Genomic DNA, 26,760 nt, shown 5'->3' with positions numbered 1-26,760 from the left:
CCTACACCCTACTCCCTACATGCTACACTCTACACTCTACACCCTACACGCTACACGCTACACTCTACACCCTACACGCTACACGCTACATGCTACACTCTACACCCTACACGCTACACTTTACACCCTACACCCTACACGCTACACTCTACACGCTACACCCTACACCCTACACCCTACACCCTACACCCTACACGCTACACGCTACACACTACACGCTACACGCTACAATCTACACGCTACATGCTACACCCTACACTCCACACTCTACACCCTACACGCTACACCCTACACCCTACACTCTACACGCTACATGCTACACGCTACACGCTACACTCTACACCCTACACGCTACACCGTACACCCTACACCCTACACCCTACATGCTACACTCTACACCCTACACTCTACACCCATCACGCTACACTTTACACCCTACACGCTACAACCTACACTCTACACCCTACATCCTACACGCTACACTCTACACCCTATACGCTACTCCCTACACTCTACACCCTACACTATGCACGCTACACTCTACACCCTACACCCTACATGCTACACGCTACACCCTACACTCTACACCCTACACCCTACACGCTACACTCTACACCCTACATTCTACACTTTACACCCTACACGCCACACCCTACACCCTACATGCTGCACACTACACGCTACAATCTACACCCTACATGCTACACCGTACACTCTACACCCTACACGCTACACTCTACACCCTATACGCTACACCCTACAATCTACACCCTACACCCTACACCCTTCACGCTACACGCTACACGATACATGCTACACTCTACACCCTACACGCTACACCCTACACTCTACACACTACACCCTACACCCTTCACGCTACACGCTACACGATACATGCTACACTCTACACCCTACACGCTACACCCTACACTCTACACCCTACATCCTACATGCTACATGCTACACGCTACACCCTACACCCTACACGCTACACGCTACACTCTACACCCTACACGCTACACTCTACACCCTACACGCTACACCCTACACGCTACAGGCTACACTCTACACCCTACACCCTACACGCTACACCCTACACGCTACACCCTACACGCTACACTCTACACCCTACACGCTACACACTACACTCTACACCCTACACCCTACACCCTACACGCTACACGCTACACGATACACGCTACACTCTACACTCTACGCCCTACACGCTACACGCTACACCCTACACTCTACACCCTACATCCTACATGCTACATGCTACATGCTACACGCTACACCCTACACCCTACACGCTACACGCTACACTCTACACCCTACACGCTACACTCTACACCCTACACGCTACACCCTACACGCTACACGCTACACTCTACACCCTACATTCTACACTCTACACCCTACACGCTACACCCTACACCCTACACGCTGCACACTATACGCTACAATCTACACCCTACACACTACACCCTACACTCTACACCCTACACCCTACACGCTACATGCTACACTCTACACCCTACACGCTATACCCTACACCCTACATGCTACACCCTACACTCTACACCCTACACGCTACACGCTACACCCTACACGCTACACCCTACACCCTACAACCTACACGCTACACGCTACACTCTACACCCTACACGCTACATGCTACACTCTACACCTTACACGCTACACTTTACACCCTACACCCTACACGCTACACTCTACACGCTACACCCTACACCCTACACCCTACACGCTACACGCTACACACTACACGCTACACGCTACAATCTACACGCTACATGCTACACCCTACACGCCACACTCTACACCCTACACGCTACACCCTACACTCTACACTCTACATGCTACACGCTACACGCTACACTCTACACCCTACACACTACACCCTACACCCTACACCCTACACGCTACACTCTACACCCTACACGCTACACTCTACAACCTTCACGCTACACTTTACACCCTACACGCTACAACCTACACTCTACACCCTACATCCTACACGCTACACTCTACACCCTATACGCTACACCCTACACTCTACACCCTACACCCTACACGCTACACTATACACGCTACACTCTACACCCTACACCCTACATGCTACACGCTACACGCTACACCCTACACTCTACACCCTACACCCTACACGCTACACGCTACACGCTACACTCTACACCCTACATTCTACACTCTACACCCTACACGCTACACCCTAGACCCTACATGCTGCACACTACACGCTACAATCTACACCCTACACGCTACACTCTACACCCTACACGCTACACTCTACACCCTATACGCTACACCCTACAATCTACACCCTACACCCTTCACGCTACACGCTACACGATACATGCTACACTCTACACCCCACACGCTACACCCTACACTCTATACCCTACACCCTTCACGCTACACGCTACACGATACATGCTACACTCTACACCCTACACGCTACACCCTACTACAGTGTAGCATGTGGGGTGTAGGGTGTAGAGTGTAGGGTGTAGCATGTAGCGTGTATCGCGTAGCGTGTAGAGTGTAGCATGTAGGGTGTAGGGTGTAGATTGTAGGGTGTAGCATGTAGGGTGTAGAGTGTAGCGTGTAGCGTGTAGGGTGTAGAATGTAGAGTGTAGGGTGTAGAGTGTAGTGTGTAGCATGTAGGGTGTAGGGTGTAGCGTGTAGGGTGTAGAGTGTAGGGTGTAGGGTGTAGAGTGTAGTGTGTAGCATGTAGGGTGTAGGGTGTAGCGTGTAGGGTGTAGAGTGTAGGGTGTAGCATGTAGGGTGTAGAGTGTTGCATGTAGCGTGTAGGGTGTAGGGTGTAGAGTGTAGGGTGTAGCGTGTAGGGTGTAGGGTGTAGAGTGTAGTGTAGCGTGTAGGGTGTAGAGTGTAGCGTGTATCGTGTAGCGTGTAGCGTGTAGGGTGTAGGGTGTGGGGTGTTGAGTGTAGGGTGTAGCGTATAGGGTGTAGAGTGTAGCGTGTAGAGTGTAGGGTGTAGAGTGTAGGGTGTAGCGTGTAGGGTGTAGAGTGTAGCGTGTAGGGTGTAGCATGTAGTGTGTAGGGTGTTGGGTGTAGCGTGTAGGGTGTAGAGTGTAGCGTGTAGGGTGTAGAGTGTAGCGTGTAGCGTGTAGCATGTAGAGTGTAGCGTGTAGCGTGTAGCGTGTAGGGTGTAGGGTGTAGAGTGTAGGGTGTAGCGTGTAGGGTGTAGAGTGTAGCGTGTAGCGTGTAGGGTGTAGGGTGTAGGGTGTAGCGTGTAGCGTGTAGCGTGTAGCGTGTAGGGTGTAGGGTGTAGAGTGTAGGGTGTAGCGTGTAGGGTGTAGGGAGTAGAGTGTAGGGTGTAGCGTGTAGGGTGTAGAGTGTAGCGTATAGCGTGTAGAGTGTAGCGTTTAGGGTGTAGCGTGTTGCGGGTAGGGTGTAGAATGTCGAGTGTAGGGTGTATGGTGTAGAGTGTAGGGTGTAGAGTGTAGCGTGTAGCGTGTAGCGAGTAGCGTGTAGGGTGTAGGGTGTAGAGTGTAGGGTGTAGCGTGTAGCGTGTAGGGAGTAGGGTGTAGGGTGTAGCGTGTAGGGTGTAGCGTGTAGGGTGTAGGGTGTAGAGTGTAGGGTGTAGCATGTAGCATGTAGCATGTAGCGTGTAGCGTGTAGCGTGTAGGGTTTAGGGTGTAGTGAGTAGGGTGTAGCATGTAGGGTGTAGCGTGTAGGGTGTAGAGTTTAGCGTGTAGCGTGTAGAATGTAGCGTGTAGCGTGTAGGGAGTAGGGTGTAGGGTGTAGGGTGTAGCGTGTAGAGTGTAGCGTGTAGCGTGTAGTGTGTAGCGTGTAGCGTGTAGGGTGTAGCATGTAGGGTGTAGAGTGTAGCATGTAGCGTGTAGGGTGTAGGGTGTAGAGTGTAGCGTGTAGCGTGTAGGGTGTAGAGTGTAGCGTGTAGCGTGTAGGGTGTAGCGTGTAGAGTGTAGGGTGTAGCGTGTAGGGTGTAGAGTGTAGCGTGTAGGGTGTAGAGTGTAGCGTGTAGCGTGTAGAGTGTAGCGTGTAGCGTGTAGGGTGTAGTGTGTAGGGTGTAGAGTAGCGTGTAGGGTGTAGGGTGTAGGGTGTAGAGTGTAGGGTGTAGCGTGTAGAGTGTAGGGTGTATCGTGTAGGGTGTAGAGTGTAGCATGTAGCATGTAGGGTGTAGGGTGTAGAATGTAGGGTGTAGCGTGTAGGGTGCAGAGTGTAACGTGTAGTGTGTAGCGTGTAGGGTGTAGGGTGTAGAGTGTAGGGTGTAGCGTGTAGGGTGTAGAGTGTAGCGTGTAGCGTGTAGAGTGTAGCGTGTAGCGTGTAGCGTGTAGGGTGTAGAATGTAGAGTGTAGGGTGTATGGTGTAGAGTGTAGGTTGTAGAGTGTAGCGTGTAGCGTGTAGCTTGTAGGGTGTAGGGTGTAGCGTGTAGGGTGTAGCGTGTAGGGTGTAGGGTGTAGAATGTAGGGTGTAGCGTGTAGGGTGTAGAGTGTAGCGTGTAGCGTGTAGAATGTAGCGTGTAGTGTAGGGTGTAGCGTGTAGGGTGTAGAGTGTAGCGTGTAGGGTGTAGAGTGTAGCGTGTAGCGTGTAGAGTGTAGCGTGTAGCGTGTAGCGTGTAGGGTGTAGAATGTAGAGTGTAGGGTGTATGGTGTAGTGTAGGTTGTAGAGTGTAGCGTGTAGCGTGTAGCTTGTAGGGTGTAGGGTGTAGAGTGTAGAGTGTAGCGTGTAGGGAGTAGGGTGTAGGGTGTAGCGTGTAGGGTGTAGCGTGTAGGGTGTAGGGTGTAGAATGTAGGGTGTAGCGTGTAGGGTGCAGAGTGTAACGTGTAGTGTGTAGCGTGTAGGGTGTAGGGTGTAGAGTGTAGGGAGTAGCGTGTAGGGTGTAGAGTGTAGCGTGTAGCGTGTAGAATGTAGCGTGTAGTGTAGGGTGTAGCGTGTAGGGTGTAGAGTGTAGCGTGTAGGGTGTAGAGTGTAGCGTGTAGCGTGTAGAGTGTAGCGTGTAGGGTGTAGCGTGTAGCGTGTAGGGTGTAGAGTGTAGCGTGTAGCGTGTAGGGTGTAGGGTGTAGAGTGTAGCGTGTAGGGTGTAGGGTGTAGAGTGTAGTGTGTAGCGTGTAGGGTGTAGAGTGTAGCGTGTATCGTGTTGCTTGTAGCGTGTAGAGTGTAGGGTGTAGCGTTTAGGGTGTAGAGTGTAGCGTGTAGGGTGTAGAGTGAAGCGTGTAGCGCTTAGAGTGTAGCGTGTAGGGTGTAGCGTGTAGCGTGTAGGGTGTAGAGTGTAGCGTGTAGCGTGTAGGGTGTAGGGTGTAGAGTGTAGGGTGTAGCGTGTAGCGTGTAGCGTGTAGGTAGTAGGGTGTAGGGTGTAGCGTGTAGGGTGTAGGGTGTAGAGTGTAGGGTGTAGCGTGTAGCGTGTAGTGTGTAGAGTGTAGAGTGTAGCATGTAGCGTGTAGCGTGTAGGGTGTAGGGTGTAGAGGGTAGGGTGTAGCATGTAGGGTGTAGGGTGTAGCGTGTTGGGGGTAGATTATAGAGTGTAGGGTGTAATGTGCACATTTTTCTTTCCAATTAGTTTTTATTGGGTATATATCAAAGGAGAAAAAAAAAAAACATAAACAGTAACATAAACAGTATCTGAGTAACTGTAATGAAAATATGTCTACAGCAGGCATAAGTGTACACCTAGAAAAAAGAAACCGTCAAGTAGCTCTTTGAGTATATATCAAAAACATAAACAGTAACATGAACAGCATCTGAATAACTGTAGTGAATAAATGTCCACAGCAGGTGTAAATGTTCATTTAATGGAAGAAACCGTCAAGTTGTTCTTTCAACTGTAGCCATTTACCCCATCTGACCTGAAAACAATCCTTGGAGAGAAGGTTTGTATAGTAAATTTTTTCGTATATAAAATGTCTGTCAATCAACAATATTAGATGTTTCACATTGGGAGGACGAGCATTATTCCATTCCCTGGCAATCAAGTAGCTCGCAGACATTAAAATATGGCTGGTTAGAAATCTGTCCGATTTGAGTTGGTTTAGATTGATGAGTAGTAAGGCCATATGAGGGCGTGGTGACATGGTCTTTTTAATCAAAAATTAAATTATCACAAAAACCTCAGACCAAAAATTTGTAAGGAGGGGACAAGACCAGAAAGTATGTAGTAAGTTTGCTGGCTGACCACATTTTCTCCAGCACATCCCATCATGGCCCTTAACAAAATGTTTCAGTCTATTAGGAGTCAAATAGTATCTCTGGGTTAATTTGTAATGAGTTTCAAGGGTATTTGAGCATCTGGAGGCTTTCGCCGCCAATTTAAAGGATTGTGACCATTGAAGTGGCAAAATTTTTATATTTAAGCTTTGTTCCCATTTTTCAAAGGGACCCGAGACACTAAAAGTGTGTTTGTCAGTTAAGATATTGTAAAAGGCTCTCAAACAACTTTTACTTTTCGGAGGTGGATTCGTAAGGAAGTTAATGGCAGTTTGGTTAAAAAATATTTTCTTGGGTATGCCTATTTTTAGTCTTTTATATTCCTCTTTAAGAAAATAATAGTGCATGAATTCACTACTGTTAATTTTGAATTTGTCTTTCAGTATATGAAAGGGAATAAATTGATTATTTTCCACCATATCATAGATGGATTTAATCCCTTGTCTCGACCAAATTTCAAAGCGGGATCTAAGTGAGGGCCTAATTGGAAGTAAATATGAGATGGGAAGTGGTTTAGCAGAGTGAGGGAGTCTGTTAGATTTCTGGGATTGGAAGTATAACCAGCTTTGAACCGATGCCCTGATGATGGGATTGTGGATATCTTTGATCTTTTGTTGTTTTATGAAAAAATTGTATAAATATAGAAGGGGTTCTTGATTAGGCATGGAGGCTAGTTCCATTTTGGGCCATTCCAAATTATCAGTGTTTTTAAACCATAACTTGGTTTGGTCAAGTATAGTGGAATGGTAGTATGCATTTATGTCAGGAAGGGCAATTCCACCATTTTCTTTGGAACGGATCAAAATTTGTTTTTTTATTCTAGATTTCCCCCCAGACCATATATATTTATTCATTTGATTAGTTAAGTTTTGTAGAGTAGATTTGGGAAGTGGTAGGGGGATATTTCTAAAGAAATATAGAATTTTAGGAAGGAAAAACATTTTAAATAAAGTGACTCTTCCAAGCCACGAGGAGGGGGATTTTGAAATGGTTTTAATATTTTTCTCCAACTCATTATGGACATGGTCAGCATTGATCTTATGTAATTTATGTATATTATCAGTCAACAGGATACCGAGATATGGGGTTTGAGTACGGTTCCATATGAAGGGATAGGAACTGTGCAAAAGCCGCCTCGTCTGGAGTGATAGGTAGAGAGATAGCACGATAGTTTTTGAATAATTCAGTTTATAAAAGGACACTTTACCAAAGTCATTAATGATTTCCCAAACATGTTTAATTGAACTAACTGGATCCGACAAGGTCAGGATAATGTCGTCTGCGTATAATCCGATTTTGTGATCAGTGTTATTTGAAGGTATACCCCTAACCTCCTCAGAATCCCTAATGTATTGTGCTAATGGTTCCAGACTAGATAAAAATCAAAGGGGAGAGTGGGCATCCCTGTCTAGTACCGTTAGAAATTGGGAACTGATCTGATAGAGTGTTATTGACAAATACAGCAGCTGATGGAGCAGAATATAATGTTTGGATGCTTTTGATTAGGTCTGGACTAAAATTTAATTTCCTAAGTACCGCAAATGCAAACTCCCAGCTTAAACGATCGAACGCTTTTTCTGCGTCTAAGGTGATGAACAAACTGGGAGTCTGCCTGCGGTTACATAGAGAGAGAAGATTCAACACACGTCTGGTGCTATCGTATGTTTGTCTCTGTCTCACAAACCCTACTTGGTCAGGGTGAATGATATCTGGGATAATGTGTTGCAACCTGTTTGCTATAATTTTTGCATATGCTTTGATATCAGTGTTTAGCAGTGATATTGGTCTAAAATTTTCAACTTTTGTTGCATCCTTATCAGCTTTGGGGATAACTACTATTGTAGCCTTGAGCATTTCCTTGTTACATGTTCCCTTCACTCTAATAATGTTGAGTGTCTGGGTTAGATGGGGAATAAGCAGTTGTTTAAACTGTCTATAATATTCATTCGTAAATCCATCTGGACCCGGCGCCTTATTGAGTTTGAAAGCATTAATAACGTTTGTAACCTCTCTCTCGCTAAAGGGCATATCAAGTACTTCTCTTTGAATCTGGCGTGAGGCTCCCAAGTTTTATTTTCTTTAAAAAAGAATCAATTTGGTCTTGGGAGGGAGGTGAGACATTTTTGCTATCTTTCAAGTTGTATAAATTAAAGTAATAATCCTTGAAAGCTTTTGCAATGTCCTTTGGTTTTAGGACATCGCCAGAAGCCAAAGAGACTCTATCAACCACCTTTCTCATCTTTATAGGTTTAAATTTATTGGCCATCAACCTGGTTGGTCTATTATTATCTGTATAATATCCAGCGCCAAAGAGAGTGGCCTTTTTCTCATATTGGGCAATTAATAGATTCTTAAGGTCTAGCCTACAAGTGTGTAACTCCTTATGCTTATCAAAACTTATATCATTTTGGGCGGCAGCCTCTAGGGTTTTTATTTTTCCTATCAATTCTTTCTGTCTGAATTCCCTAATTTTTTTCTGTTTAGCTCCAAGCTGGATCAAAATTCCCCTAATCACGCATTTGTGAGCTTGCCATAATGTTTCTGGGTTGATGTCTTGTGTAGAATTTTCAACAAAATAGTGGGAGATGGCTTGTTCTATTAATTTGGAATTATCCTGTGTATTGGCTATAAATTTACTGTATTTCCAATTGTATGATTTATTTTCTCTATCTGTGTTTTTAAGTCTAAGGAGGATAGGTGCATGGTCTGACCAAGTGATTGGGCCCGTGACAAATTTTTCATATAGATCTAAAACTGAAAGACTTGTGAAAATATGGTCAATCCTAGTGAAGGATTTGTTATGTGGGCAATATCTTGTGAATTCTTTTGAATTAGTATTCAGCACTCTACAGCTGTCTTGTAGTCCAGATTGTCTTAGCCAGTTAGATAAATTTTGTTGTTTATAATAGGTCAGTGGGTAGGAGCAATCCAAATGGGGGTCAACAATGTGATTAAAATCCCCGCCCCATACAACATGACCCTCACTAAAGTCTTCCAGTTTTTTTTTGAATTTATTAAGAAAGCGAATTTGGCTTGAATTGGGGGCATGTATGTTAGCAATGGTAAAATTAACATCTCCCAATCTTCCCTTAATACTGATTTGTCTACCTTCCTCGTCTTTTATTGTATCTATTATTTTAAAAGGTAAATCTTTGTGAATGGCTATCGCAACCCCCGCTTTCTTCTTTTTACTGTTTGAAAAGAATATTTGCGAGAAATGTTTATTTCGGAGTCTATGGTTATCAGATTCTAATAAATGAGTTTCCTGAAGCAGCACTATATCAGCTTTAAGGCTACGCATATCTTTCCAAAGAGTAAATCTCTTATAGGGGCTGTTCAAACCATTCACATTATAGGACACAATATTTAAAGACATAGTAGTGGTGTTTGTGAATTATGTAGTGACGGCTGCATTTACATTTAGAATTGCCCACAGAGAGGGAGATCAGTGAGACCAGCAAATCCTGTAGAAACAAAAGAGGCAACCTGCACAGAACCGGTATCCCCAACATGACGGTGATGATGAACCCCTCCAGATCAGATGAAAGCGAAGGCAAACGACGATTTCTGTTTAGTAGAAGCGCACACAGACCTGCACATAGACAAAAAACAAAAATAACATAATTGCAACCAGCAAGAAAGTGGGTTATAAAACCAACAGTTAATGCACACCAAAGTGTGTATGTAAATGAGTAAATACTCATTTAAAGTTCAGGGGGTGAATTTAAGGGCCAAGTGAGTGGGGCCAGCCTAACATAGTTCAAGATCTTCATCTGTTTTTCTTCGTGATCCACGAGGGCTTGACATGTCTTGGAAGATGATCAGAAACTCCGCTGTCTTTGTGTCCAGAACTTGATCTCTCTATGGGAGGTAGGCCTATATCATGAATAAATTTATCAGAGTTATTTAAGTCAGTTAGCGCAAAAATGACATCCTCCTTAATTACAATCAATTTAGTTGGAAAACCCCATTTATACAGTATCTTGTTGTTCCTAAGATGGTCAGTGACAGGAATATACTCTCTTCGTTTTTGTAGGGTGGCCCTTGAAAAGTCTGCAAAAATCTTTATCTTGTTGTAGGGGGTCGGTAAATTTGGTAATTGTCTGCTTTTCCTGAGAATTTCTTCTTTAATTTGGAAGTAGTGGAAACAGGCTATGACGTCTCTAGGAGCTGTAGTTGGTGCGTATTTGGATTTGGGTAGCCTGTGGATACGTTCCAGCGTTAGATCTCCCCTAGAAGCTTTGGGGAGGACTGTGTGGAGCATTTTTTGGGTATATTCTGTCAGATCACGATCTTTGACTGATTCCGGTATCCCTCTAAATTTTAAGTTGCTTCGTCTGCTTCTATCTTCTTGTTCAACCTGTTTTAATTTTATTTGGGCTACCTCGTCTTCTAGGTTATAGTGGGCATCAATCAATTTATTGTGGGACTCCACCAGTTCTCCCATTTTCCGTTCCAGGTGGTCCACACGTTGTCCAAGGTTATCTATATCTTTGCGGAGGGAGAGATTATGAGATTCTAATTGTGATTGGAAAGATTGGGCCAAAAGAAGAATAATGTTTTTAATGAAGATTTCTGATGCATTTTTGTTAGAGGCATTCACATCAGATAGTGTTTGTAAGAGAGTATCAGCAAGTTTTGGGCTGCTGAGATCCTTAGGAGAGTGTATATAAACTGACTCCTTATTTTGAGGGCTTTCCTGTGCTGCAGCAACCAGGATATTCTCTCTGGGATGGGGAGTGTCATGGGTGCTGGCTGGCACCGTAATGGGGCTGGTACTATTATCAGAACCGGCGCTATATTTATCACAAGCAGCCTCCCCTGGGATTGCTGGGGTAAAGGGAGCGTCAGATATTAATGATATGTCCGGGCATGATGTAGCTCCCTTAACCGGCGTTGTGCATTGATTACTAGCGGTTAATTTAGCTAGCGAGCGTTTAACAGCCTTTCCGGCGCTTTGTGTCTGTGAGCGCTGAGAGCGCTCGCTCTCCTTCTCAAGATGGCGGCTCTCGCGAGAAGACGAGCGTGAGCGGGAGCTCCGTGCCGGGCCTCCCTCCAGCGGCTCCCTCCGCTTCATGCTACTCACGATTGCCGCCGACTTCCTCTGCGAGAATCGCGGGTTGATTCTTGCTTTAAAGGCGGCATGTTTCTGCCTTTGTGGGGTCGCTCTGAAGTACTGGCGTCCACGGCTATAGTTTCGGGACTTGCCTGCACTTCCTGGATTTTTACATTCAGAGTGCGGTGAGTCGCCGCCGCCATCTTGATTTTTCATCTTAGTGCTGCAGCGGTCACTCTCAGTGTCTTTTTCTCCGCGATTGTTGCGGACATCCATATCAGCTTGGTACCGATAGGTGCAGCAGATATTCCGGTGTCGGAGGCTGTAGCTTTTAAGTGGAATCTTGGAGATATGCTTTATAATATCGCTTAATTAGGTGGCCCCAAAGCAAAGCTCACAACAGAGACGTCCTCTCTGTCTCAGCGCTGGCCACGCCCCCCCTAGAGTGCACATTTTTCCCCATTTCCCCACTGGGTCAAAACTTCTGTTAGAATGATGCGTTTTCTTGCTATTTCCAATGGCCTACAAGCATAAGTGAAGCAGGGAGCATCAGTCTCTATTAGTATAAGAGATAACGGAAAACATTTCACATTTTTCTTCAAAATTAGTTTTTATTGGGTATATAACAAAAATGAACAGGAAAAAAAAATAAACAAAGACATAAACAATGTCTAAGTGACTGTAGTGAAAATGTCTACAACAGGTATAATTGTACACCTCGAAAAAGAAGAATCGTCAAATAGCTCTTCGACTGTATCTAAAGAATATATACGACAGTACAAACAATCTGGATAACTGTAATGGATACATGTCCACAGTAAGTATAAATGTTCATTTAGCAAAAGAAAACATCAAGTTTTTCCTTCAACTGTAGCCATTTACCCCATCTGATCTGAAAGCGATCCTCAGAGAGAAGGCTTGTATAGTAAATTTTTTCGTATACAAAATGTTTGTCAATCAACAATATTAAATGTTTCACATTAGGGGGACGAACACTATTCCACTCCTTGGCAATCAAATAACTTGCAGACATGAAAATATGACTGGTTAAAAATTTGTCCGATTTGAGGTGGTTTAGATTAATGAGTAGTAGAGCTATATCAGGACGTGGAGAGATGGTTTTTTTAATCAAAAAAGAAATAACCACAAAAACTTCAGACCAAAAATTTGCAAGAAGGGGACAGGACCAGAAAGTATGTAATAGATTTGCTAACTGTCCACATTTCCTCCAACACATTCCATCATGGTCTTTAACAAAATGTTTCAGTCTATTAGGAGTCAAATAATATCTCTGGGTCAATTTGTAATGAGTTTCAAGAGTATTTGAGCATCTGGAGGCCTTCGTCGCTAATTTAAAGGACTGTGACCATTGAAGTGGCGAAATTTTTACATTTAAACTTTGTTCCCATTTTTCAAAAGGACCCGAGCTGCTAAAAGTATATTTGTCAGTTAAGATATTGTAAAAGGCACTCAAACAGCTCTTGGTTTTTGGAGGTGGATTTGTAAGGAAGTTAATAGCAGTTTGGTTGAAAAATATTTTCTTGGGTATGCCTATCTGTTTTTTATATTCTTCTTTAAGAAAATAATAATCCATGAATTCACTACTATTAATTTTGAATTTGCCTTTTAGTATATGAAAGGGAATAAAATGATTATCTTCCACCAAGTCATAAATGGATTTAATCCCCTGTTTCGACCAAAGCTCATAGCGGAATCTAAGTGAGGGTCTAATTGGAAGTAAAAATGAGATGGGAAGTGGTTTAATAAAATAAGGAAGTTTGTTAGATTTTTGGGATTGAAAGTATAGCCAGCTTTCAACCGATGCCCTGATGATGGGATTATGGACATCTTTGATCTTTTGTTGTTTTATGAAAAAATTATATAGATATAGGAGAGGTTCCTGATTGGGCATGGAGGCCAATTCCATTTTTGGCCATTCCAGACCATCAGTATTTTTGAACCATGACTTAGTTTGGTCAAGTATAATGGAATGGTAATATGCATTTATGTCAGGTAAAGCTATTCCGCCACTTTCCCTAGAGCGAATCAAAATTTGTTTTTTTATTCTGGTCTTCCCCCCAGACCATATATATTTATTCATTTGGTTTGTTAATTTTTGTAGAATAGATTTGGGAAGTGATAGGGGGACATTTCTAAAGAAATATAAAATTTTAGGAAGGACAAACATTTTATATAAGGTGACTTTCCCGAGCCACGAGGAAGGGGATTTTGAGATGGTTTTAATAACTTTCTCCACCTCACTATGGACATGTTCAGCATTGATCCTATATAGCTTATCTATATTGTCAGTCAACAAAATGCCAAGATACGGGGTCTGAGTGCGGTCCCAGATGAAAGGATAGGAACCGCGCAGAAGTCGCTTCATCTGAAGTGACAGGTAGAGAGACAACACTATAGTTTTTGAATAATTCAATTTATAAAAGGACACTTTACCAAAATCATTTATGATTTCCCAGACACGTTTGATTGAATTAACTGGATCCGACAATGTAAGGATAATGTCGTCTGCGTATAGTCCGATTTTGTGATCAGTGTTATCTGAGCGTATACCTCTAACTTCCTCAGAATTCCTGATGTATTGTGCTAATGGTTCCAGACTAAGGATAAAAATCAGAGGGGAAAGTGGGCACCCCTGTCTGGTTCCATTGGAAATTGGAAACTGATCTGATAGCGTATTATTGACCAATACAGCAGCTGACGGAGCAGAATATAGTGTTTGGATGCTTTTGATTAAACCTGGACTAAAATTTAGTTTTTTTAGTACCGCAAATGCAAACTCCCAGCTTAGACGATCAAACGCCTTTTCTGCATCCAAAGTGATGAACACGCTGGGAGTCTGCCTGCGATTACAGAGGGAAAGAAGATTTAATACCCGTCTAGTGCTATCGTAAGTCTGTCTCTGTTTCACAAAACCCACTTGGTCAGGGTGAATGATATCTGGGATAAAGTGTTGTAACCTATTTGCTATAATTTTGGCGTATGCTTTGATATCAGTATTTAGCAATGATATTGGTCTAAAATTTTCAACCTTGGTTGCATCCTTGTCAGCTTTGGGGATAACCACTATTGTGGCTCTGAGCATCTCCCTGCTACATGTTCCATTCACTCTAATAAAGTTGAGTGTTTGGGTTAGATGGGGAATAAGCAATTGCTTAAATTGTTTGTAATATTCACTAGTAAAACCGTCTGGGCCCGGCGCCTTATTGAGTTTAAAGGCATTAATAACGTTCATGACCTCTTTGTCGCTAAAGGGCATGTCTAGTATTTCCCTCTGATCTAACGTGAGGCTTCCAAGTTTCATTTTCTCCAAAAAAGAATCAATTTGGTCCTGGGAGGGAGGTGAGACATCCCCACTATCTTTCAAATTGTATAAATTAAAGTAATAATCCCTGAAAGCTCTTGCAATATCCTTTGGTTTTAGGACATCACTCGTAGCCAAAGAGATTCTATCCACCACTTTTTTCATCTTGATAGGTTTAAATTTATTGGCCATCAATCTGGTTGGCCTATTATTATCTGTATAGTACCCAGCCCCAAGAAAAGTGGCTTTTTTCTCATATTGGGCGATTAATAGGTTCCTAAGCTCTAACCTACAGGTGTGTAACTCTTTATGTCTATCGAAACTTGTATCATTTTGGGCGGCAGCCTCTAGAGCTTTTATTTTGTCTAACAATTCTTTCTGTTTAGATTCTCTAATTTTTTTCTGTTTAGCTCCAAGCTGAATCAAGATTCCCCTAATTACACACTTGTGAGCCTGCCATAATGTTTCCGGATTAATATCTTGTGTAGAATTTTCAACAAAGTAATGGGAGATGGCTTTTTCTATTAATTTGGAATTATCCTGTGTGACAGTTATGAATTTATTGTATTTCCAATTATATGACTTATTTTCTCTATCTGTGTTTTTGAGTTTTAGAAGGATGGGTGCATGATCTGACCAAGTAATTGGGCCCGTGACAAATTTTTCATATAGATCTAAAACTGAAAGACTTGTAAAAATATGGTCAATCCTAGTAAAAGATTTGTTGTGAGGGCAGTACCTTGTGAATTCTTTTGAATTAGTATTCAGCACTCTACAGCTGTCTTGTAGTCCAGATTGTCTTAGCCAGTTAGATAAATTTTGTTGTTTATAGTAGGTCAGTGGGTAGGAGCAATCAAGATGGGGATCAACAATATGATTAAAATCTCCGCCCCATACAACATGACCCTCACTGAAGTCCTCCAGTTTTTTTTTGAATCTATTAAGAAAGCGAATTTGACTTGAATTGGGGGCATGTATGTTAGCGATGGTGAAATTAACATCTCCCAGTTTCCCCTTAATACTAATTTGTCTACCTTCCTCGTCCTTCATTGTATCTATTATTTTAAAAGGTAAATCCTTGTGGATGGCTATCGCAACCCCCGCTTTTTTTTTCTTACTGTTTGAGAAGAGTATTTGCGGAAAATATTTATTACGAAGTCTATGATTATCGGATTCTAATAAATGAGTTTCTTGAAGCAGTACTATATCAGCTTTAAGGGTCCGCATATCTTTCCAAAGAGTAAATCTTTTGTAGGGGTTGTTTAGGCCATTCACGTTATAGGAGACAATATTCAAAGACATAGTAGTGGGGTTTGTGAGTTATGTAATGACAGTTATAATTACATTTGGAGTTGCCCACAGGGGGGGAGATCAATGAGACCAGCATATCTTGTAAAAACAAAGGAGGCAATCTGCACAGAGCCCGTATCCCCACCATGATGGTGATGCCGAAACCTTCCAGATCAGACGAAAGCGAAGGCAAATGACGATCTCTGTTTAGTAAAAGCGCACGCAAACCTGTATATAGACATAAAACAAAAATAACATATTTGTTAACAGCAAGAAAGTGGGTTAGCAACCCAACAGTTAATGCACACCGAGGTGTGTGAGTGAATGAGTAAATATTCATTCAAAGTTCAGGGGGTGAAATTAAGGGCCAAGTGAGTGGGGCCAGCCTAACATATTTCAAAAGCTTTATCTGTTTTTCTTCGTGATCCACTAGGGCTTGACATGTCCTGGAAGATGATCGGAAACTCCGCTGTCTTTGTGTCCAGAACTTGATCTCTCCATGGGCGGCAGGCCTAGATCGTGAATAAATTTGTCAGAGTTATTTAAGTCAGTTAGCGCAAAAATGACATCTTCCTTAATCACGATCAGTTTGGTTGGAAATCCCCATTTATACAGTATCTTGTTATTCCTAAGATGGTCAGTGACAGGAATGTATTCTCTCCGTTTTTGTAATGTGGCTCTTGAAAAATCTGCGAAAATTTTAATCTTATTGTAGGGGGTCGGTAAATTTGGCAATTGCCTGCTTTTCCTGAGAATTTCCTCTTTAATTTGAAAATAGTGGAAACAGGCTATGACGTCCCTGGGAGCTGTAGTTGGTGCGTATTTGGATTTAGGTAGTCTGTGAATGCGCTCCAGTGTTAGATCACCCCTAGAAGCTTTAGGAAGAACTGAGTGAAGCATTTTTTGGGTGTATTCTGTAAGATCACGATCTTTGATTGACTCAGGTATCCCTCTAAATTTTAAGTTACTACGCCTGCTTCTATCTTCTTGTTCAACTTGTTTTGATTTTATTTGGGCCACCTCGTCTTCTAGGTTATAATGTGCATCTATCAATTTATTATGGGACTCCACCAATTCCCCCATTTTCCGTTCAAGGTGGTCCACACGCTGTCCAAGATCGTCTATATCTTTGCGAAGGGATAGATTATGAGATTCTAATTGTGACTGGAAAGATTGAGCCAAAAGAAGAATAATGTTCTTAATGAATATTTCTGATGCATTTTTATTAGAAGCGTCTACATCAGATAGTGACTGTATTAGAGTATCAGCAAGTGTTGGGTTGCCAAGATCCTTGGGAGAATGAATAAGAATTGAATCTTTATTCTGAAGGCTCTCCTGAGCTGCAGCAACCAATATATTCCCTTTAGAATAGGGAGTACCATGGGTGCCGATCGGCACCTTAATGGGGCTGGCATTAATATTAGATCCGGTACTATGTGTAGCATAAGCAGCCTTTCCAGGGGCTGGTGGGGTAAAGGGAGCATCAGATATAAATGAAACATCCTGGCAAGATGTGGCCCCTTTAACCGGCGTTATAAAAAGATCCCCGGCTGTTAAAATAGCCGGCGCACATTTGTCAGCCTTTCCAGCGCTTTGTTTCTGTGAGCGCTGCTGAGAGCGCTCTTTCTCCTTTTCAAGATGGCCGCTCTCGCGGGAAGACGAGCGAGAGCGGGAGCTCCGTGCAGGGCTATTTTCCAGCGGTCCCCTCCGCTTACTCACGGTTACCGCTGACTTCCTCTGTGTGAGCCGCGGGTTCATTCTTGTCTTGAAAGCGGCGTGCTTCTGCCGCTGTGGCGTCGCTCTTAAGTGCTGGCGTCCCCGGCCATAGAAACGGGACTTGCCTGCACTTCCTGGATTTTTACATGCAGAATGCGGGGAGCCGCCGCCGCCATCTTGGATCATCTCTTCAGCGCTGCAGCGCTCTGTATCAGCGTCTTTTTCTCTGCGGCTGCTGCGGTCAGCCATGGCAGCTTAGTAGCGAACTGTGCAGGAGATATTCCGGTGCCGGAGGCTGTAGGTTTTAGGTGGAATCTCGAAGAAAAGCTTTATAAAATCGCTTAATTAGGTGGCCCCAGTGTGGAGCTCACAGCTGAGACGTCCTCTCAGAATCAGCGCTGGCCACGCCCCCCCAACATTTCACATTTTTCCCCATTTCCCCATTGGGTCCTATACTAATAGAAACTGCTCACCGCTTCACTTATGCTTGTAAGCCATTGGAAAGAGCAGGAAAACGCAAAAAATTTCAACCTCTGATCATTGTAACAGAAGTTATGACCCAATGGGGAAAAATGTGAAATGTTTTCTGTTATCTCCTATACTAATAGAGACTGCTGCTCACTGCTTCACTTATGCTTGTAGGCCATTGGAAATAGCAGGAAAACGCATCATTCTAACAGAAGTTTTGACCCAGTGGGGAAATGGGGAAAAATGGGTACATTACACCCTACACTCTATAATCTACACCCTACACGCTACACCCTACAAACTACATGCTACACCCTACCCTCTACACCCTACACCCTACACGCTACACGCTACACGCTACACGCTACACCCTACACTCTACACCCTACACCCTACACGCTACACCCTACACCCTACTACCTACACGCTACACGCTACACGCTACACCCTACACTCTACACCCTACACCCTACACGCTACACGCTACACTCTACACGCTACACTCTACACCCTACACTCTACACCATACACCTTACACTCTACGTTCTACACCCTACACGCTACACGCTACACCCTACACGCTACACTCTACACCCTACACTCTACACGCTACAAGCTACACGCTACACTCTACACCCTACACGCTACACCCTACACTCTACACCCTACAGCCTACACGCTACATGCTACACTCTACATCCTACATGCTACACCCTACACGCTACACGCTACACACTACACTCAACACCCTACACCCTACACGCTACACGCTACATGCTACACGCTACACCCTACACTCTACACCCTACACCCTACACGCTACACCCTACACGCTACACCCTACACGCTACACCCTACACCCTACTCCCTACACGCAACACTCTACACTCTACACCCTACACCCTACACGCTACACGCTACACTCTACAACCTACACTCTACACCATACACCCTACACTCTACATTCTACACCCTACACGCTACACCCTACACGCTACACTCTACACGCTACACGCTACACTCTACACCCTACACGCTACACTCTACACGCTACACCCTACACTACACGCTACATTCTACACTCTACACCCTGCACGCTACACCCTACACTCTACACCCTACACCCTACACGCTACACACTACACGTTACACTCTACACCCTACACGCTACACCCTACATTCTACACCCTACACCCTACACGCTACATGCTACACTCTACACCCTACACGATACACCCTACACTCTACATGCTACACCCAACACTCTACACCCTACACCCTACACCCTACACGCTACACTCTACACCCTACACACTACACCCTACATGCTACACGCTACACGCTACACTCTACACCCTACACGCTACACGCTACACTCTACACCCTACACGCTACACTCTACACCCTACATGCTACACTCTACACCCTACACGCTACACCCTACACCCTACACCCTACACGCTACACGCTGCACACTACACGCTACACTCTACACGCTACACCTTACACCCTACACGCTACACTCTACACGCTACACTCTACACGCTACACGCTACACTCTACACGCTACATGCTACACTCTACACCCTACACGCTACACTCTACACCCTACACGCTACATGCTACACTCTACACCATACACGCTACACTTTACACCCTACACACTACACCCTACACCCTACATGCTACACGCTACACTCTACACACTACACTATACACCCTACACGCTACACCCTACACTCTACACTCTACACCCTACACCCTACACGCTACACTCTACACCCTATACGCTACACCCTACACTCAACACCCTACACCCTACACCCTACACGCTACACGCTACACGATACACGCTACACTCTACACCCTACACACTACTCTACACCCTACACCCTACACGCTACACCCTACACTCTACACCCTACACCCTACATGCTACATGCTACACTCTACACCCTACACGCTACACCCTACACTCTACACCCTACACGCTACACCCTACACCCTACACACTACACGCTACACTCTACACCCTACACGCTACACCCTACACTCTACACCCTACACCCTACACGCTACACGCTACACACTACACTCTACACCCTACACGCTACACGCTACACTCTACACCCTACACGCTACACGCTACATGCAACACACTACACCCTACACGTTACACTTTACACCCTACACCCTACACGCTACACTCTACACGCTAAACCCTACACCCTACACCCTACACGCTACACGCTACACACTACACGCTACACGCTACACACTACACGCTACACGCTACACTCTACACGCTACATGCTACACCCTACACGCTACACTCTACACCCTACACGCTACACCCCACACTCTACACGCTACATGCTACACGCTACACTCTACACCCTACACGCTACACCCTACACCCTACACGCTACACTCTACACGCTACACCCTACACCCTACACCCTACACGCTACACGCTACACACTACACGCTACACGCTACACTCTACACGCTACATGCTACACCCTACACGCTACACTCTACACCCTACACGCTACACCCCACACTCTACACGCTACATGCTACACGCTACACTCTACACCCTACACGCTACACCCTACACCCTACACGCTACACTCTACACGCTACACGCTACACCCTACACGCTGCACTCTACACGCTACATGCTACTCGCTACACTCTACACCCTATACGCTACACCCTACACTCAACACCCTACACCCTACACTCTACGCGCTACACGCTACACGATACATGCTACACTGTACACCCTACATGCTACACGCTACACTCTACACCCTACACGCTACACCCTACACGCTACACCCTACACCCTACACGCTACTTTCTACATCCTATATGCTACACCCCACACTCTACACCCTACACCCTACACGCTACACGCTACACGATACACGCTACACTCTACACTCTACGCCCTACACCCTACATGCTACACGCTACACCCTACACTCTACACCCTACATACTACATGCTACATGCTACACGCTACACCCTACACCCTACACGCTACACGCTACACTCTACACCCTACACGCTACACTCTACACCCTACACGCTACATGCTACACTCTACACCATACACGCTACACTTTACACCCTACACACTACACCCTACACCCTACATGCTACACGCTACACTCTACACACTACACTATACACCCTACACGCTACAGCCTACACTCTACACCCTACACCCTACACGCTACACTCTACACCCTATACGCTACACCCTACACTCAACACCCTACACCCTACACGCTACACGCTACACGATACACGCTACACTCTACACCCTACACACTACTCTACACCCTACACCCTACACGCTACACCCTACACTCTACACCCTACACCCTACACGCTACATGCTACACTCTACACCCTACACGCTACACCCTACACTCTACACCCTACACGCTACACCCTACACCCTACACACTACACGCTACACTCTACACCCTACACGCTACACCCTACACTCTACACCCTACACCCTACACGCTACACGCTACACGCTACACTCTACACCCTACACGCTACACCCTTCACTCTACACCCTACATGCTACACGCTACACTCTACACCCTACACGCTACACGCTACATGCAACACTCTACACCCAACACGTTACACTTTACACCCTACACCCTACACGCTACACTCTACACGCTACACCCTACACCCTACACCCTACACGCTACACGCTACACACTACACGCTACACGCTACACTCTACACGCTACATGCTACACCCTACACGCTACACTCTACACCCTACACGCTACACCCCACACTCTACACGCTACATGCTACACGCTACACTCTACACCCTACACGCTACACCCTACACCCTACACGCTACACTCTACGCGCTACACGCTACACGCTACACCCTACACGCTGCACTCTACACGCTACATGCTACTCGCTACACTCTACACCCTATACGCTACACCCTACACTCAACACCCTACACCCTACACCCTACGCGCTACACGCTACACGATACATGCTACACTGTACACCCTACACGCTACACTACACTCTACACCCTACACCCTTCACCCTACAGGCTACACGCTACACCATACACTCTACACCCTATACGCTACATGCTACACTCTACACCCTACACGCTACACCCTACACTCTATATCCTACACGCTACACCCTACACCCTACATGCTACACTCTACACCCTACACGCTACACCCTACACTCTCCACCCTTCACGCTGCACCCTACACTCTACACCCTACACGCTACATGCTACACTCTACACTCTACACCCTACACGCTACACCACACACTCTACACCCTACACCCTACATGCTACACGCTACACTCTACACCCTACACGCTACACTCTACACCCTTCACGCTACACTCTACACCCTACACGCTACAACCTACACTCTACACCCTACACCCTACACGCTACACTCTACACCCTATACGCTACACCCTACACTCTACACCCTACACCCTACACGCTACACTATACACGCTACACTCTACACCCTACACGCTACACTCTACACCCTACACCCTACATGCTACACGCTACACGCTACACCCTACACTCTACACCCTACACCCTACACGCTACACGCTGCACCCTACACTCTACACCCTACACCCTACACGCTACATGCTACACTCTACACCCTACACGCTACACCCTACACCCTAAATGCTACACCCTACACTCTACACCCTACACCCTACATGCTACACTCTACACCCTACACGCTACACCCTACACGCTACACCCTACACCCTACACGCTACACGCTACAGTCTACACCCTACACGCTACACGCTACATGCTACACTCTACACCCTATACGCTACACCCTACACTCTACACCCTACACGCTACACTATACACGCTACACTCTACACCCTACACCCTACATTCTACACTCTACACCCTACACGCTACACCCTACACCCTACACGCTGCACACTACACGCTACAATCTACACCCTACACACTACACCCTACACTCTACACCCTACACCCTACACGCTACATGCTACACTCTACACCCTACACGCTACACCCTACACCCTAAATGCTACACCCTACACTCTACACCCTACACCCTACATGCTACACTCTACACCCTACACGCTACACCCTACACGCTACACCCTACACCCTACACGCTACACGCTACAGTCTACACCCTACACGCTACACGCTACATGCTACACTCTACACCCTACACGCTACACTTTACACCCTACACCCTACACGCTACACTCTACACGCTACAACCTACACCCTTCACGCTACACGCTACACGATACATGCTACACTCTACACCCTACACGCTACACCCTACACTCTACACCCTACATCCTACATGCTACATGCTACACGCTACACCCTACACGCTACATGCTACACTCTACACCCTACACGCTACACTCTACACCCTACACGCTACACCCTACACGCTACACTCTACACCCTACACCCTTCACCCTACACGCTACACGCTACACCATACACTCTACACGCTACACGCTACACCCTACACTCTACACCCTACACGCTACACCCTACACCCTACATGCTACACGCTACACTCTCCACCCTTCACGCTACGCCCTACACTCTACTCCCTACACGCTACATGCTACACGCTACACGCTACACTCTACACGCTACACCACACACTCTACACCCTACACCCTACATGCTACACGCTACACGCTACACTCTACACCCTACACGCTACACTCTACACCCTTCACGCTACACTCTACACCCTACACGCTACAACCTACATTCTACACCCTACACCCTACACGCTACACTCTACACCCTATACGCTACACCCTACACTCTACACCCTACACCCTACATGCTACACTATACACGCTACACTCTACACCCTACACCCTACATGCTACACTCTACACGCTACACCCTACACTCTACACCCTACACGCTAAACGCTACACTCTACACCCTACATTCTACACTCTACACCCTACGCGCTACACCCTACACCCTATATGCTGCACACTACACGCTACAATCTACACCCTACATGCTACACCATACACTCTATACCCTACACGCTACACTCTACACCCTATACGCTACACCCTACAATCTACACCCTACACTCTACACCCTACACCCTACACCCTTCACGCTACACGCTACACGATACATGCTACACTCTACACACTACACGCTACACCCTACACTCTACACCCTACATCCTACATGCTACATGCTACACGCTACACCCTACACGCTACATGCTACACTCTACACCCTACACGCTACACTCTACACCCTACACGCTACACCCTACACGCTACACGCTACACTCTACACCCTACACCCTACACGCTACACCCTACACGCTACACCCTACACGCTACACTCTACACCATACACGCTACACACTACACTCTACACCCTACACCCTACACGCTACACTCTACACCCTACACGCTACACCCTACACTACACCCTACACCCTACACGCTACACGCTACACGCTACACGCTACACTCTACACCATACACGCTACACACTACACCCAACACCCTACACTATGCACCCTACATGCTACACTATACACTCTACACTCTACACCCTACACCCTACACGCTACACCCTACACGCTACACCCTACACGCTACACTCTACACCCTACACGCTACACTCTACACCCTACACACTACACTCTACACCCTACACCCTACACGCTACACTCTACACCCTACACGCTACATCCTACACTTTACACCCTACACCCTACACGCTACACTCTACACCCTACACGCTACACCCTACACTCTAGCGTGTAGCATGTGGCGTGTAGCGGGTAGTGTGTAGGGTGTAGAGTGCAGGGTGTAGCATGTAGCTTGTAGCGTGTAGGGTGTAGAGTGCAGTGTGTAGGGTGTAGCGTGTAGAGTGTAGCATGTGGGGTGTAGGGTGTAGAGTGTAGGGTGTAGCGTGTAGCGTGTATCATGTAGCGTGTAGAGTGTAGCATGTAGGGTGTAGGGTGTAGAGTGTAGGGTGTAGCATGTAGGGTGTAGAGTGTAGCGTGTAGCGTGTATGGTGTAGAATGTAGCGTGTAGGGTGTAGCGTGTAGCGTGTAGGGTGTAGAGTGTAGGGTGTAGCGTGTAGGGTGTAGGGTGTAGCGTGTAGGGTGTAGAGTGTAGTGTGTAGGGTGTAGGGTGTAGAGTGTAGGGTGTAGCGTGTAGGGTGTAGAGTGTAGCGTGTAGGGTGTAGAGTTTAGCGTGTAGCATGTAGCGTGTAGAGTGTAGAGTGTAGCATGTAGGGTGTAGGGTGTAGAGTGTTGGGTGTAGCGTGTAAGGTGTAGAGTGTAGCGCGTAGCGTGTAGCGTATAGCGTGTAGGGTGTAGAGTGTAGGGTGTAGCGTGTAGGGTGTAGTGTAGTGTGTAGCATGTAGGGTGTAGGGTGTAGCGTGTAGGGTGTAGAGTGTAGGGTGTAGCATGTAGGGTGTAGAGTGTTGCATGTAGCGTGTAGGGTGTAGGGTGTAGAGTGTAGGGTGTAGCGTGTAGCGTATAGGGTGTAGGGTGTAGGGTGTAGAGTGTAGTGTAGCGTGTAGGGTGTAGAGTGTAGCGTGTATCGTGTAGCGTGTAGCGTGTAGGGTGTAGGGTGTGGGGTGTTGAGTGTAGGGTGTAGCGTATAGGGTGTAGAGTGTAGCGTGTAGAGTGTAGGGTGTAGAGTGTAGGGTGTAGCGTGCAGGGTGTAGAGTGTAGCGTGTAGGGTGTAGAGTGTAGCGTGTAGCGTGTAGGGTGTTGGGTGTAGCGTGTAGGGTGTAGAGTGTAGCGTGTAGGGTGTAGAATGTAGCGTGTAGCGTGCAGCATGTAGAGTGTAGCGTGTAGCGTGTAGCATGTAGGGTGTAGGGTGTAGAGTGTAGGGTGTAGCGTGTAGGGTGTAGAGTGTAGCGTGTAGCGTGTAGCGTGTAGCGTGTAGGGTGTAGGGTGTAGAGTGTAGAGTGTAGGGTGTAGAGTGTAACGTGTAGTGTGTAGGATGTAGCGTGTTGCGTGTAGCGTGTGTAGTGTAGTGTGTATGGTGTAGAGTGTAGCGTGTAGCGTGTTGCGTGTAGCATGCAGCGTGTAGGGTGTAGAGTGTAGCGTGTAGCGTGTAGAGTGTAGCGTGTAGGGTGTAGGGTGTACCGTGTAGAGTGTAGCGTGTAGTGTGTAGTTTGTAACGTGTAGCGTGTAGGGTGTAGGGTGTAGCGTGTAGGGTGTAGCGTGTAGGGTGTAGCGTGTAGGATGTGGAGTGTAGCGTGTAGGCTGTAGGGTGTAGAGTGTAGGGTGTAACATGTAGGGTGTAGGGTGTGCTAATTTGCTCCTGGGCTGGTGGGAGGACACGTTTGTTTTTCGAGAGGAGGATGATCTATGGGGCCCCAGGATAGTTTTCTGGGGCCGTTACATAGATGATATTTTGGTTTTTTGGAAAGGGGACATTGAGTCCTTTAAAGGATTTATGCAATACCTCAACAGTAACATCGAAGGTATGGTGTTTACGTATGAGATTGGGGTGGATAAGATCACTTTCCTTGATGTCCTCATCTCGAGACAAAATGATGGCCTCCTTAGTACTACCATATTTAGAAAACCAACGGCAACAAACA

The sequence above is a fragment of the Ranitomeya variabilis genome, chromosome 8, assembly GCF_051348905.1.
Source record: "Ranitomeya variabilis isolate aRanVar5 chromosome 8, aRanVar5.hap1, whole genome shotgun sequence".
NCBI classification, from domain to species: domain Eukaryota; kingdom Metazoa; phylum Chordata; class Amphibia; order Anura; family Dendrobatidae; genus Ranitomeya; species Ranitomeya variabilis.
This window is presented reverse-complemented; position numbering follows the sequence as displayed.